The sequence below is a fragment of the Oncorhynchus keta genome, chromosome 25 (genome assembly GCF_023373465.1).
Source record: "Oncorhynchus keta strain PuntledgeMale-10-30-2019 chromosome 25, Oket_V2, whole genome shotgun sequence".
Lineage (NCBI taxonomy): Eukaryota > Metazoa > Chordata > Actinopteri > Salmoniformes > Salmonidae > Oncorhynchus > Oncorhynchus keta.
The window spans coordinates 26,264,254-26,278,830 of NC_068445.1; the positions used below are offsets into that span (position 1 = coordinate 26,264,254).

At 45.0% G+C, this 14,577-nt stretch overlaps 1 protein-coding gene and 1 long non-coding RNA gene across 15 annotated transcripts in view; both read left to right on the plus strand.

Moving 5' to 3' along the window:
* Positions 1-14,577, plus strand: part of LOC118358457 (palmitoyltransferase ZDHHC8B) — a 131,073-nt gene that overhangs the window by 54,996 nt on the left and 61,500 nt on the right. The window contains exon 2 of one of the 3 annotated variants that reach the window (XM_052479016.1): positions 12,298-12,397. The exons of the other annotated variants lie outside the window; for them this stretch is intronic. The gene's annotated coding sequence lies outside the window, so the exon portion shown is untranslated. The remainder of the gene's footprint in view (positions 1-12,297; positions 12,398-14,577) is intronic. 3 annotated transcript variants of the gene reach the window in all.
* LOC127911714 (uncharacterized) lies at positions 1,045-2,202 on the plus strand. Of its 12 annotated transcripts, none has more exons than XR_008079032.1 (4): positions 1,045-1,834; positions 1,881-1,896; positions 2,098-2,144; positions 2,191-2,202. It is a non-coding gene; the product is annotated as an uncharacterized LOC127911714 (long non-coding RNA). The 12 variants fall into 12 exon arrangements; XR_008079034.1 differs by lacking the exon at positions 1,881-1,896 and adding an exon at positions 1,912-1,927; XR_008079029.1 differs by lacking the exon at positions 1,881-1,896 and adding an exon at positions 1,943-1,958.

Genomic DNA, 14,577 nt, shown 5'->3' on the forward strand with positions numbered 1-14,577 from the left:
AGCAGTAACGTGGCTCTCCTAAACCCTGGAGTATGTTTTCCTCTGCCAAAACCCCCAGTGAAATCCCTGCTCTCATGAGAGCCATATCACTGGAGCATGTAACTATTCATTACCTGGTCCTGCTCAGCTCCTGTTGTCATAAGCACTGTGCTAACACTGTTAATTCCATAAATGTATTCCCTGCACCTTAACACAGGATTCATTATACAGTGTGAGAAATGCAGAAGGCTGTATGTTTGAAGGGTTGGTGTTAAGAGGCCTGCCTCCCACGCTGGTGCTAACCCAGCCTAACGGTCTCTTTCTCGGTCTCTGTCTCTCTCTCTCTCCACCTGCTGGTGGCTGGTCATAGTTTCCACTGTGAGCTGAGGCATGCAACAGACAGCCCTGGGCCCAGGCTCAATAGAGCCCCATTCATTCTTGACTGAACTCTAAACCTGGAAGGAGGGAGGAGCGAGCCAGTGACTGAAATGGCTACAGGCTCTGCTGTGATGGTGTGATGTAAATGTGCAGATGTAAAAAAGCCTACGTACTGTTAGCGTACATTTGTATTAATTGTTAAGAGATTTTAATTTTAATACTAGTGTACAGTGTCAGAAAGTATTCAGACCCCTTGACCTTTTCCACATTTTGTTATTTTACAGCCTTATTTGAAAATGTTATTTAAAAAAAGAAAACCCTCATCATTCTACACACAATACCCCATAATGACAAAATGAAAACAGGTTTTAGAAAACAGAAATACCTTGTTTACATAAGTATTCAGACCCTTTGCTATAGGACTCAAAATTCAGCTCAGGTGCATCCTGTTTCCATTGATCATCTTTGAGATGTTTCTATAACTTGATTGGAGTCCACCTGTGGTAAATTCAATTGACTGGATATGATTTGGAAAGGTACACACCTGCACCATCCCTACGGTGAAGCATGGTGGTGGCAGCATCATGCTGTGGGGATGTTTTTCCAGAGGCAGGGACTGGGAGACTAGTCAGTATTGAGGGGAATGATGAACAGAGAAAAGTACATAGATCCTTCGTGAAAACCTGCTGCAGAGCCCTCAGACTGGAGCGAAGGTTCACCTTCCAACAAGACAACGACCCTTAGCACACAGCCAAGACAACGTAGGAGTGGCTTCGGGACAAGTCTCTCTGGAGAGACCTGAAAATAGCTGTGCAGCGACGCTCCGCATCCAACCTGACAGAGCTTGAGAGGATCTCCAGAGAAGAATAGGAGAAACTCCCCAAATACAGGTGTGCCAAGTTTGTAGCGTCATACCCAAGAAGACTCAAGGCTGTAATCCCTGCCAAAGGTTTTTCAACAAAGTACTGAGTAAAGGGTCTGAATACTTATGTAAATGTGTTGTTATTTTTAACAAAAATGTCTAAAAACCTGCTTTGTTTTTATGGGGTATTGTGTGTAGATTGATGAGGTGGGGGAAACATATTTTTTAATCAAAATGTGGAAAAAGTCAAGGGGTCTGAATAATTTCCGAATGCACTGTATACTGGTAATATGCAGGACCCTGGGGGATCTTGGCTGGAAAGAGGGATGCTGTTGTTGAGTATTAAAAGGCCCGGTCATACCCGGCCCGGTCCACTCCGCTCCTAGGCACTGACACCAAACAGCAGAACAGAACATCACAGAGACTATGAAGAAGAACAAGAAATGCACTAATTGTATATTTTTGGTTCTGAGAGAGGGACATTTACATTACATTTGAGGCATTTTAGAAATGCTCTTATGCATAGCGACTCACAATCAGTTAACTGACAATGTGCCTATGATTATTTAGTCAGGCTGGGTCAGGTTGAGGATGGCCAGGGTGAGGCATGGCCAGGTTGAGAATGGCCAGGGTGAGGCATGGCCAGGTTGAGAATGGCCAGGGTGAGGCATGGCCAGGTTGAGAATGGCCAGGGTGAGGCATGGCCAGGTTTAGAATGGCCAGGGTGAGGCATGGCCAGGTTGAGAATGGCCAGGGTGAGGCATGGCCAGGTTTAGAATGGCCAGGGTGAGGCATGGCCAGGTTGAGAATGGCCAGGGTGAGGCATGGCCAGGTTGAGAATGGCCAGGGTGAGGCATGGCCAGGTTGAGAATGGCCAGGGTGAGGCATGGCCAGGTTGAGAATGGCCAGGGTGAGGCATGGCCAGGTTTAGAATGGCCAGGGTGAGGCATGGCCAGGTTGAGAATGGCCAGGTTGAGAATGGCCAGGGTGAGGCATGGCCAGGTTGAGAATGGCCAGGGTGAGGCATGGCCAGGTTGAGAATGGCCAGGGTGAGGCATGGCCAGGTTTAGAATGGCCAGGGTGAGGCATGGCCAGGTTGAGGAAGCAGATGAAGCATATTTCCATTTAAAAGATTTGCCTTAATCATGAAGTTCTGCATCTTTCAGACATAATGACTGCGAAAGAACCTCTCTAACTACACACACACACACACACACACACACAAACTCTCTCCCTCTTCACTCTCTTCTCTCCTCTCTTTTCTCTCTCTATATACTGCCAAACCTGAATAGCATACTGTTGCAGTGCCCCCCTGCTCTAATTGGCAGTCGACCATCATCTTAAATTGAGAAAGATAATTAAATGTCTTAGTCATTTCTCTAACCAATGAATAGTGACATTACTTTGGCAGAGGCCATATTTTTTGTGATGTGGAAGAGTCATAACTAATGCAGTAATACCACAGAGGAGATAGCTCTCCAACTTCATCCTCCTTCAGGCAGCTATCTGTGCAGGAATATGCTGTGTCTCATCTTCACACAGGATAAGCAACATTTCACATTCAGGAATCCCAGTTTTGATTTAACGTCTTTTAACTGGCACAGAAACTTTTCACATGGTCTACCAGCCAGCAGGATGGGAGTTGTCAGATAAAACGTGCATTTACTCATGGAGGGGGAAAAGGCAAAAAAGGCCCTCATTCCTCCTCGGTGCCTCCCTTTGCTGTAACCTGTGTTAGTTGCCAAGTCCGGTGGAGAGTGGAGGTTTTGGCTGGCTGGCTGATTTCTTTGGAAGTGGGATCAGAAACTTGCCCTCTGTGTCCTATTGCATCCAGTGTTCATGGGGAGGACAGACCGACGCATGCATTTCAGCTCCAGCCAGTCGCTAGGAGTAGATACAACTTTGTTCATGTTTAGCTAACTTTTTGATTTTTGATTTTGATTTTTTTTTTTACCCCTTTTTCGTTGTATCCAATTGTTGTAGTAGCTACTATCTTGTCTCATCGCTACAACTCCCGTACGGGCTCGGGAGAGACGAAGGTTGAAAGTCATGCGTCCTCCGATACACAACCCAACCAAGCCGCACTGCTTCTTAACACAGTGCGCATCCAACCCGGAAGCCAGCCGCACCAATGCGCCGGAGGAAACACCGTGCACCTGGCCACCGTGCACCTGGCCACAGGAGTCGCTGGTGCGCGATGAGACAAGGACACCCCTACCGACCAAGCCCTCCCTAACCCGGGTGACGCTAGGCCAATTGTGCGTCGCCCCACGGACCTCCCGGTCGCGGCCGGTTACGACAGAGCCTGGGCGCGAACCCAGGGACTCTGATGGCACAGCTGGCGCTGCAGTACAGCGCCCTTAACCACTGCGCCACCCTGCTAACTTTTTTTAAAACCTCATTTTATTTTCCTTTCGTTCCCCCTCATTGTGAATGTTTGAATAGATGTGATTGGTGTTGGATTCTCAGAAGCAGGGTGAGTTGAGTTCCAGGGCCAGTTCCTCACATCATGCCCCTGTGAGAGGCAGTAAGGGTGCCTGAAGGGGCCATTCTCTGTGGACACAAATAATTCCTCTGTTCCGTAACTCCGAGGCACATTGTCGGCTCACCTGAGGGCGAACCTCCATTGGGAGTTTACGATGTGGTCTGAGGTGAAGCACAGTTTAGCTGGAGGACTGCTTAACACTTCATAGCTCAACACATCTACAAAAAACCCACATCAACGATCTGCCTCACAAAGGAGAGCACTCAGGGATTCACAATGTTGGACGAGGAAGGTGGTCAAAATATATGTTGATAAAATATTGTCGCTGTCGGGTGAAAACCTCTTCTCTCAAACAGACCCTTTTCAGGAAATTGAAAAGGAACTGCCATATTTTACCATTAACGAACACACCATTTTGAAACCTTAAGAAGCTATTTAGTCAGTTATCAAATGTTCAGAGTACATTGAGGTTTCAATACAAAACAAATATATACAATTGGCAAAAATTGTTACAAAGTTTTCATCAGACAGCGACAATATTCTTGTATAATCTGTGCTATCGAGGCCCAACCTTTATGTGTCCTTGAACAGTGTCTTGATCTATGTGCTATTGATAAACATATCCAGGTGTTAGAATGGCCAAGTCAAAGTCCAGACCTGAATCCAATCGAGAATCTGTGGAAAGAACTGAAAACTGCTGTTCACAAATGCTCTCCATCCAACCTCACTGAGCTCGAGCTGTTTTGCAAGGAGGAATGGGAACACATTTCAGTCTCTCGATCTGCAAAACTGCCCTATTTTTCAGTTTGTGATTTGTTAAAAAAGTTTGAAATATCCAATAAATGTTGTTCCACTTCATGATTGTGTCCCACTTGTTGTTGATTCTTCACAAAATAATACAGTTTTATATCTTTGTTTGAAGCCTGAAATGTGGCAAAAGGTCGCAAAGTTCAAGGGGGCCGAATACTTTCGCAAGGCACTGTACTGTACATTGAGTATACCAAACATTAGGAACACCTTCCTAATATTGAGTTACCTTGAGAATAGCCTCAATTCGTTAGGGCATGGACTCTACAATGTGTCGAAAGCGTTCCTCAGGGATGCTGGCCCATGTTTACTCCAATATTTCCCACAGTTGTGTCAAGTTGACTGGATGTCCTTTGGGTGATGGACTATTCTTGATGCACACAGGAAACTGTTGAGCGCGGAAAACCTAACAGCATTGCAGTTCTTGACACCACTCAGTACGCCTGGCACCTATTACCTACTACCGTACCCCGTTCAAAAGCACTTAAATATTTTGTATTTTCCATTCACCCTCTGAATGGCACCCATTCACAATCCATGTCTCAATTGTCTCAAGTCTTAAAATCCTTCTTTTAACCTGTCTCCTCCCCCTCATCTAAAGTGGATGGAATAAGTGACATCAATAAGGGATCATGGATTTCACCTGGATTCACCTGATCAGTCTATCATGGAAAGAGTAGGTATTCTTTATGTTTTGTACACTCAGTGTATTCCAAAGCCTGGTCAGCATGGGAATCCCTGCAGTAAATATGTTATTTGCTACAGTGCCTCTTTCATTATTTGTCAAACTTTTTTTCAGTTCTACTATGCTCTTTTGTTGACCTTTTGGTGTGTGCGTGTTCTAGTATCAATCCAACACCCGATTAGAGTGTCTCTGTTTTTCCCAGAGTATTTTCTGAGCACTCTGCAGTCTCAATGGTGGATTGAATTCTGAATTGGCAGTCTGTCTGTTTTTTAAAATATTTTCTTCATGTCCGTAGGGATTTCCCAGATCATTGACCTGTGTGTGGCCAGAGAGTAGCACTGAGGGCATGGCATTGTTACTACCCATCTGATGGCTGAGGTGAAATCTCACCACCTCTCCTCATGTCAAGTGACAGTGACAGACCCTCTTGTGTCTTCCTCTCCATGTATACGATAACTTCACTGATGTCACCAGACATCTCTGTTCCATCAGTGTTGCCTGTTTGTCTGTCTGTCTGTTGCCTCTCAGTGGAGACACTCATTTACAGGGTTTGAGTCACAGTGATTCAGGACTGAGAAACCAAGCATAAAGTAGTGAGTGTTTGACTGCCAGCTCTGCTCTGAGAGGATACAGTAGCATTACAGCCTCTGGTGATGAGATTGAGGTTTAGACTGGATAAGTTCTAATAAGTCAGACCCATCAAATGTCTGCATCGACTCAAAGGGAACCCCTCAGGGCCACCAATGTGTAGGTCTACCTAATGTTGAGTGTAAACTGAACTCACTATTTTCCATCTTAAATGTCTTTCGGTGTCTGTTTTCTAAAGTATTTCAGTTGGAAACCTTTGAGTCATGGACAAGGCTGTGGATCTATTGACTACGATTTGAGTGTGTACACTGCACTATCCTGATGCTAATGTCAGGTCAGGCCAAGTTGAGATATGGAGGACGTGCACAGCTTTTTAACAAAGCCATAAAGGCATAGTTATCTTACTATGGGCTCCTCGTGCCTTTGTGACAAATGCTGAGCCAATGCAGCCCATGCCTGTCCCATTGTGCTCTGACAACCACACAGGCACTATGTACGAAATTCATATTTTGAATGGTCGTCATTCTGCTTGTGTGAATAGCAGACAGAGGAAGCTGTTATCTTTATTTTCATTGGTAATGAAGACTGTTGAAATATAATTTCTGTTTGTTCTCTGACTTCCCTGCAGATCGGCACTGAGGGGAGAAAAGGGATTACGCCAAGCACAATTAGTTTCTTGGTCGAATCAGTACCACTCTCATTCTTGGAAGAAATGTTTTTTATTTCAGCTTTTTTTAAATGGCACCCAGAGCCATTCTATCCATTCCCCTAACATAGTGAAGGGGAAAACAGTGGTGTTGAAATAGTGACAAACTGTGCCCTGGGGGAAAGAATATCGAAATTAGTGAAGACCTAAAAGCTCCTTGCTTCACACTCAACCCTAGAAGCCTGTTTCCCTTTACTAAAGTATTACAATGACTACCCTAACCCTCCACTTGAAGTTCAATAGGATCATTCCTTCATGTGGTTGTCAAAGCCGAAAGCCCCAACCTGCACGCCATATCGCCCTGTCCTCAATGGCTGGGCTGCTAGGTGGTGGTCTGTTGGCGTCGGCAGCTCTCTGTTTTTCATCATGAGCCCTGAAGGCAAAAGAAAACAGTGAAACACCCAAAGTAAACATTGTCTCTCTCTCTCCTTCTCCCCTCGCTCTCCCTCCCTTGCGAGCGTCAGCCAAGTCACCGTAGCACTATAAGTGAACCTGCCTGAGACGCTTTCTCATGCTCACAGGAGAATGAGAGGAAATCTCTCCCATTTTACATTTTTTAATGACTGCCTTGCAGAACAGAACTCTTCTCTCTCATTGTGTGCATCCCAAATGGCACCCTATTCCCTTTATAGTAAACTACTTTTGACAGAGCTCTAGTCAAAAGTTGTGTACATTTGAGATGCATTCCCTGGTATCTTTCTTTCAAAGTAGAATAGAAGTGCAGACAGTGCTGATAAGGTTGTTAAAGCTTCCCTTTGAGCAGGTAATCCTGACGAAGCTGTATCCTCGCTCTCCTGTTAACTCCACTGCATGTAAAGTTCTTAAGTAAAAATACTTGAAAGTACTACTTAAGTAGTTTTTTGGGGTGTCTGTACTTTACTTTAATATTTATATTTTTGACTACTTTTACTTTTTCTTTTTCTTCACTCCTCATTCCTAAAGAAAATATAGGACTTATTACTCCATACATTTTCCCTGACACCCAAAAGTACTAGTTAAAAACTCAGCAAAAAAAGAAACGTCCTCTCACTGTCAACTGCGTTTATTTTCAGCAAACTAAACTATGTGTAAATATCTGAGCATAACAAGATTCAACAACTGAGACATAAACTGAAAAAGTTCCAAAGACGTGACGGACAGAAATTGAATAATGTGTCCCTGGACAAAGGGAGGGGGGGTCAAAATCAAAAGTAACAGTCAGTATCTGGTGTGGCCATCAGATGCATCAAGTACTGCAGTGGATCTCCTCATGGACGGCACCAGATTTGCCAGTTCTTGCTGTGAGATGTTACCCCACTCTTCTACCAAGGCACCTGCAAGTTCCCGGACATTTCTGGGGGGCATGGCCCTAGCCCTCACCCGCAAATCCAAAAGGTCCCAGATGTGCTCAATGGGATTGAGATCCGGGCTCTTCGCTGGCCATGGCAGGACACTGATATTCCTGTCTTGCAGGAAATCACGCACAGAACGAGCAGTATGGCTGGTGGCATTGTCATGCTGGAGGGTCATGTCAGGATGCGCCTGCAGGAAGGGTAGCACATGAGGGAGTAGGATGTCTTCCCTGGTACGCACAGCGTTGAGATTGCCTGCAATGACAACAAGCTCAGTGTGATGATGCTGTGATACACCGCCCCAGACCATGACGGACCCTCCACCACCAAATCGATCCCGCTCCAGAGTACAGGCCTAGGTGTAACGCTCATTCCTTCAATGATAAACGTGAATTGTAGGCCTTACAACAGGCCTACAAGCCCTCAGTCCAGCCTCTTTCAGCCTACTGTGGACAGTCTAAGCACTGATGGAGGGATTGACAAGACGGAGCTGCTCTTCCTCCCGGGGAAGGACTGCCCGTTCCATGATCTCGCCATCACGGTTGACAACTCCATTGTGTCCTCCTCCCAGAGCGCTAAGAACCTTGGCGTGATCCTGGACAACACCCTGTCGTTCTCAACTAACATCAAGGCGGTGGCCCGTTCCTGTAGGTTCATGCTCTACAACATCCGCAGAGTACGACCCTGCCTCACACAGGAAGCGGCGCAGGTCCTAATCCAGGCACTTGTCATCTCCCGTCTGGATTACTGCAACTCGCTGTTGGCTGGGCTCCCTGCCTGTGCCATTAAACCCCTACAACTCATCCAGAATGCCGCAGCCCGTCTGATGTTCAACCTTCCCAAGTTCTCTCCACGTCACCCCGCTCCTCCGCTCTCTCCACTGGCTTCCAGTTGAAGCTCGCATCCGCTACAAGACCATGGTGCTTGCCTACGGAGCTGTGAGGGGAACGGCACCTCAGTACCTCCAGGCTCTGATCAGGTCCTACACCCAAACAAGGGCACTGCGTTCATCCACCTCTGGCCTGCTCGCCTCCCTACCACTGAGGAAGTACAGTTCCCGCTCAGCCCAGTCAAAACTGTTCGCTGCTCTGGCTCCCCAATGGTGGAACACACTCCCTCACGACGCCAGGACAGCGGAGTCAATCACCACCTTCCGGAGACACCTGAAACCCCACCTCTTTAAGGAATACCTAGGATAGGATAAAGTAATCCTTCTCACCCCCCCCCCTTAAAAGATTTAGATGCACTATTGTAAAGTGGCTGTTCCACTGGATGTCATAAGGTGAATGCACCAATTTGTAAGTCGCTCTGGATAAGAGCGTCTGCTAAATGACTTAAATGTAAATGTTAAATGTAAATTGTGCATTCCTGGTGTAACTTGGGCAGTTGTTGTTGCCATCCTGTGCCTGTCCCGCAGGTGTGATGTACCGATCCTGTCCGTCCTGTCTCCCTGTAGCACTGTCTTTGGTGTCTCACAGTATGGACATTGCAATTTATCGCCTTGGCCACATCTGCTGTCCTCATGCCTTCTTGCAGCATGCCTAAGGCACGTTCACACAGATGAGCAGTGACTGTGGGCATCTTTCTTTTGGTGCTTTTCAGAGTCAATAGAAAGGCCTCTTTAGTGTCCTAAGTTTTCAAAACTGTGACCTTAATTGCCTACCGTCTGTAAGCTGTTAGTGCCTTAACGCCCGTTCCACAGGTGCATGTTCATTAATTGTTTATGGTTTATTGAACAAGCATGGGAGACAGGGTTTAAACCCTTTACAACGAAGATCTGTGAAGTTATTTGGATTTTTACTAATTATCTTTGAAAGACGGGGTCCTGAAAAGGGGACATTTCTTTTTTTGCTGAGTTTATTTTGAATACTTAGCAGGGCAGGAAAATGGTCCAATTTACACACTTATCAACAAAACATCCCTACTGCCTCTGATCTGGCGGACTCACGAGCATCCAAGATGGCGTAGCAGTGCAGACGTGGTTTGTCGTCCTCTCATTTACTTTTTGTATTTTTGTATATATTTCAATTTATTTTCAATCTCTTTTCCATTTTTAAATTAATATACCTTCCGGTAACCCTCCTCACCCAATATGATACGGATCCGCTATTTTGTAGACCTTTTAGCCAGAACCACCGTCAGAAGCCAGCCATCAGAGGCTAGCTATTTAGTCATTGTTAGCCACTGCTAGCGGCCTTTACCTTCTGCACGGACACCAGCCATTTTTGTTAGCCTCGATAATACTTGCCAGCCTGCCAGTATCGGACTGTTTTCTCCAATACTTATTTTCCACCATAATTTGCAAATAAATTCATAAAAAATCCTACAATGTGATTTTCTGGATTTTTTTCTCTCATTTTGCCTGTCATAGTTGAAGTGTACCTATGATGAAAATTACAGGCCTCTCATCTTTTTAAGTGGGAGAACTTGCCAATTGGTGGCTGACTAAATACTTTTTTGCCCCATTGTATATCTCACTGGTCATCCCCAATGCCAACACCCTCTTTGGCCGCTTTTCCTTCCAGTTCTCTGCTGCCAATGACTGGAACGAATTGCCAAAACCGCTGAAGCTGGAGACTTATATTTCCCTCACTAACTTTAAGATTCAACTATCTGAGCAGCTTAACAATCACTGCAGCTGTACATAGCTCATCTGTAAATAGCCCACCCAACCCACCCAATCCACCTACCTCATCCCCTCGGTGGTGGCAGGGTAGCCTAGCGTTGGACTAGTAACCGGAAGGTTGCAAGTTCAAACCCCTGAGCTGACAAGGTACAAATCTGTCATTCTGCCCCTGAACACCCACTGTTCCTAGGCCGTCATTGAAAATAAGAATTTGTTCTTAACTGACTTGCCTAGTTAAATAAAGGTAAAATAAATAAAAATATTGTTTTTATTTACTTTTCTGCTCTTTTGCACACGAATATTTCTACTTGCACATCGCCATCTGCTCATCTATCACTCCAGTGTTAATTTGCTAAATTGTAATTACTTTGCTACTATGGCCTATTTATTGCCTTACCTCCTCACGCCATTTGCACACACTGTATATTGACTTTTTTTCTATTGTGTTATTAACTGTACGCTTGTTTATTCCATGTGTCACTGTGTTGTTTGTGTCACACTGCTTTGCTTTATCTTGGCCAGGTCGCAGTTGTACATGATAACTTGTTCTCAACTAGCTTACCTGGTTAAATCAAGGAAAAATAAAAAAAACACATGCTTCGTTTGTAAAGGATGTCTGAGTGTTGGAGTGTTGGAGTGTGCCCCTGGCTATCTGTAAAGGATGTCTGAGTGTTGGAGTGTGCCCCTGGCTATCTGTAAAGGATGTCTGAGTGTTGGAGTGTGCCCCTGGCTATCTGTAAAGGATGTCTGAGTGTTGGATTGTGCCCCTGGCTATCTGTAAAGGATGTCTGAGTGTTGGAGTGTGCCCCTGGCTATCTGTAAAGGATGTCTGAGTGTTGGAGTGTGCCCCTGGCTATCTGTAAATGATGTCTGAGTGTTGGAGTGTGCCCCTGGCTATCTGTAAATGATGTCTGAGTGTTGGAGTGTGCCTCTGGCTATCTGTAAATGATGTCTGAGTGTTGGAGTGTGACCCTGGCTATCTGTAAATGATGTCTGAGTGTTGGAGTGTGACCCTGGCTATCTGTAAATGATGTCTGAGTGTTGGCGTGTGCCTCTGGCTATCTGTAAATGATGTCTGAGTGTTGGAGTATGCCTCTGGCTATCTGTAAAGGATGTCTGAGTGTTGGAGTGTGCCTCTGGCTATCTGTAAATGATGTCTGAGTGTTGGAGTGTGCCTCTGGCTATCTGTAAAGGATGTCTGAGTGTTGGAGTATGCCTCTGGCTATCTGTAAAGGATGTCTGAGTGTTGGAGTGTGCCTCTGGCTATCTGTAAAGGATGTCTGAGTGTTGGAGTGTGCCTCTGGCTATCTGTAAAGGATGTCTGAGTGTTGGAGTGTGCCCCTGGCTATCCGTCAATGAAATAAAAAAATTAAATGGTGCCGTCTGCTTTGCTTAATATAAGAAATTTGAAATCATTTATACTTTTACTTTTGATGCTTAAGTATATTTGAGCAATTACATTTACTTTTGATACTTAAGTATACTGTAAACCAAATACTTTGACTTTTACTCAAGTAGTATTTTACTAGGTGACTTTTACTTAAATAGAAAAAGACTCAAGTAAAAAGTATCTTTACTTTTACTCAAGTATGACAATGGGGTACTTTTTCCACCACTGGTAATCAGCACTGGTAATCAGCACACATGATGAGCTTATGTAGTATTCCAATTCTTGTGCAAATTGCATGTTTTCCCCCTAATGTAGCAAGAGCGTTTTACATCCTAACATTTACATTTTTCACAATATATGACAAAAAAATATGAAATTATTTTTTCACAGAACCTATAGCAAGATGATACTGGTTATTTGTTTGAGTCCAGTGACTCATGACAGTATTCATTGTCCACAGAGTGAGGATAACAGAAAAGCTGGATGGAGGCTGACACCGATGGGAAAAGACCGGCTTTGCCACCATAATGTAGGATGGACATTTTGCATGGCTAATGGCAGTGAGTAAGAGAAATGCTGAATACTGACTACAGTACTTCTGCCTTTGATGGATGTCAGTGTCAGTCAGCGCTCAGCCATTCTTGCCTTTGAACATCCACAGCACAGGCTTGACCTGGTACTGTGCACTCTAAGTAAATTCAGGTGTGTCCCCTTGAACTAGAGACCAGTCAAAGCACTAAGACTAATCACCATTATAGTTGTTTGCTTTCTATTGGAAGGGTGGTGGTTTCCAAAGTGATTTTTCCCGCTAACCCTAAATCAACCCTGGAATCATTGGCATTGTTTCCCTGGCCTGACTGCAACATGTATAGGGTATAGTGAGTGAAACAGGAATGTTTGGGATTCCAGGAGTGGATTGGTGAGGATTTGATCCTTTAAATAGAAGCATCTGTTCATGTGGGTTTAACAGGAAGCTGTGGGGATATTTTAGGACCCGGTGGATATGCTCACTTCACTCCGATTGTTTGTGTGTGTGAGTGAGATGCTGCCTCTGAATGTAACAGAGCTATGGTTGGAGAGGGGCTAGTGTGGTAGTATAGTAGCATGGCCAGCAGTAGGCCCAGTGAGAGTAGAGAGCTGGTTGACCTGCAGGGCCCTGGTGTGTGGTTAGAAAGAACACACACACACACACACACACACACACACACACACACACACACACACACACACACACACACACACACACACACACACACACACACACACACACACACACACACACACACACACAGAGGACAGGGAGAAAGTAGAGAGACATTTGACCTGCAGGGCCCTGGTGTGTGGCTAGAAAGAACATTCACCATCAGGCTTCATGGCAGGATAATGAGCCAGTCAGTAATAACAGTCAAGGAATGCATCCCAAATTCACCCTATTTCTTATATAGTGCAATACTTTTGACCAGAGCAGTGCACTATGTCGTGAATAGAGTGCCATTTGGGACGCAGAGATGGTGTTGTTATGTAATACTGTGTGGACAGCTGCTCTGCTCTGAGAGAGTTGTAGGTGACAATGCGGTGGTCAGAGGTCCTGTGCTCTCCAAGCAGAGAGCAGAGACACTGCTTAACTATACAGTACTGATGTCGTAAATAGTATTTGGCCCTGGCTGAACACACGTTTACTAGCCACATTGTTTTCAGAGTGTTGCAGACTACACTACACTCTGCTGCTTGGGGGGATTGTTGGTCTGTTTTTCATGCTGAATGGTCTGCATGGTGCTCCAGCTAAACAGCAAAAATTGCTGGTTACTCACATTAACCTTCAGTTAACAGCTGAAACCTCTCATCACCCATAGCAAATAACTCTGAAACCTCTCATCACCCATAGCAAATAACTCTGAAACCCCCATCACCCATAGCAAACAACTCTGAAACCCCTCATCACCCATAGCAAATAACTCTGAAACCTCTCATCACCCATAGCAAATAACTCTGAAACCCCCATCACCCATAGCAAACAACTCTGAAACCCCTCATCACCCATAGCAAATAACTCTGAAACCCCTCATCACCCATAGCAAATAACTCTGAAACCTCTCATCACCCATAGCAAATAACTCTGAAACCCCCCATCACCCATAGCAAACAACTCTGAAACCCCTCATCACCAATGGCAAATAAATGCATTGACTCGCAATCCTCTCATCAAGGCCAAATAAACACTGTAACCCTATGCTGTGGAGGGGAAATAACATTATTTACTATACTGCTGGGCAATGGAATGGTGCTTTTATATTAGCTGCATTCCTATTGACTTGCCCGTTCGTTCGTTCAATCATTCCTCTTTCCATCCATCCAGCCATTAATTTATGAATTGATTCTCCTCCCAGGTAAATATGAGGGAACTTGACTCTCTGAGAAGAACACAGCCATCTTGATGAAGATCATCAGTCTTCATTCTGTCACGTACTCCAGCGCATTCATTTAAACTACATTCAGCAGTATTCACGCCCAGACATCACTCAACGATTTAATGAAGGGATCTGCTAACTAAGGGCATATATTTTATTCTGGTAAAAAGCTTGGTTAAGGAGCGTTGTAAAACCCTGATTGAATTTACTGTTAACTGACATCAGCGTTTATCCTGCAGCACAGCCAGGCCTCCCCCTCAGAGCTCCTGGGATGCATCCCAAATGGCACTATATTCCTTATTCCCCATTTTCCCGGAGCCCTGGTCAAAAGC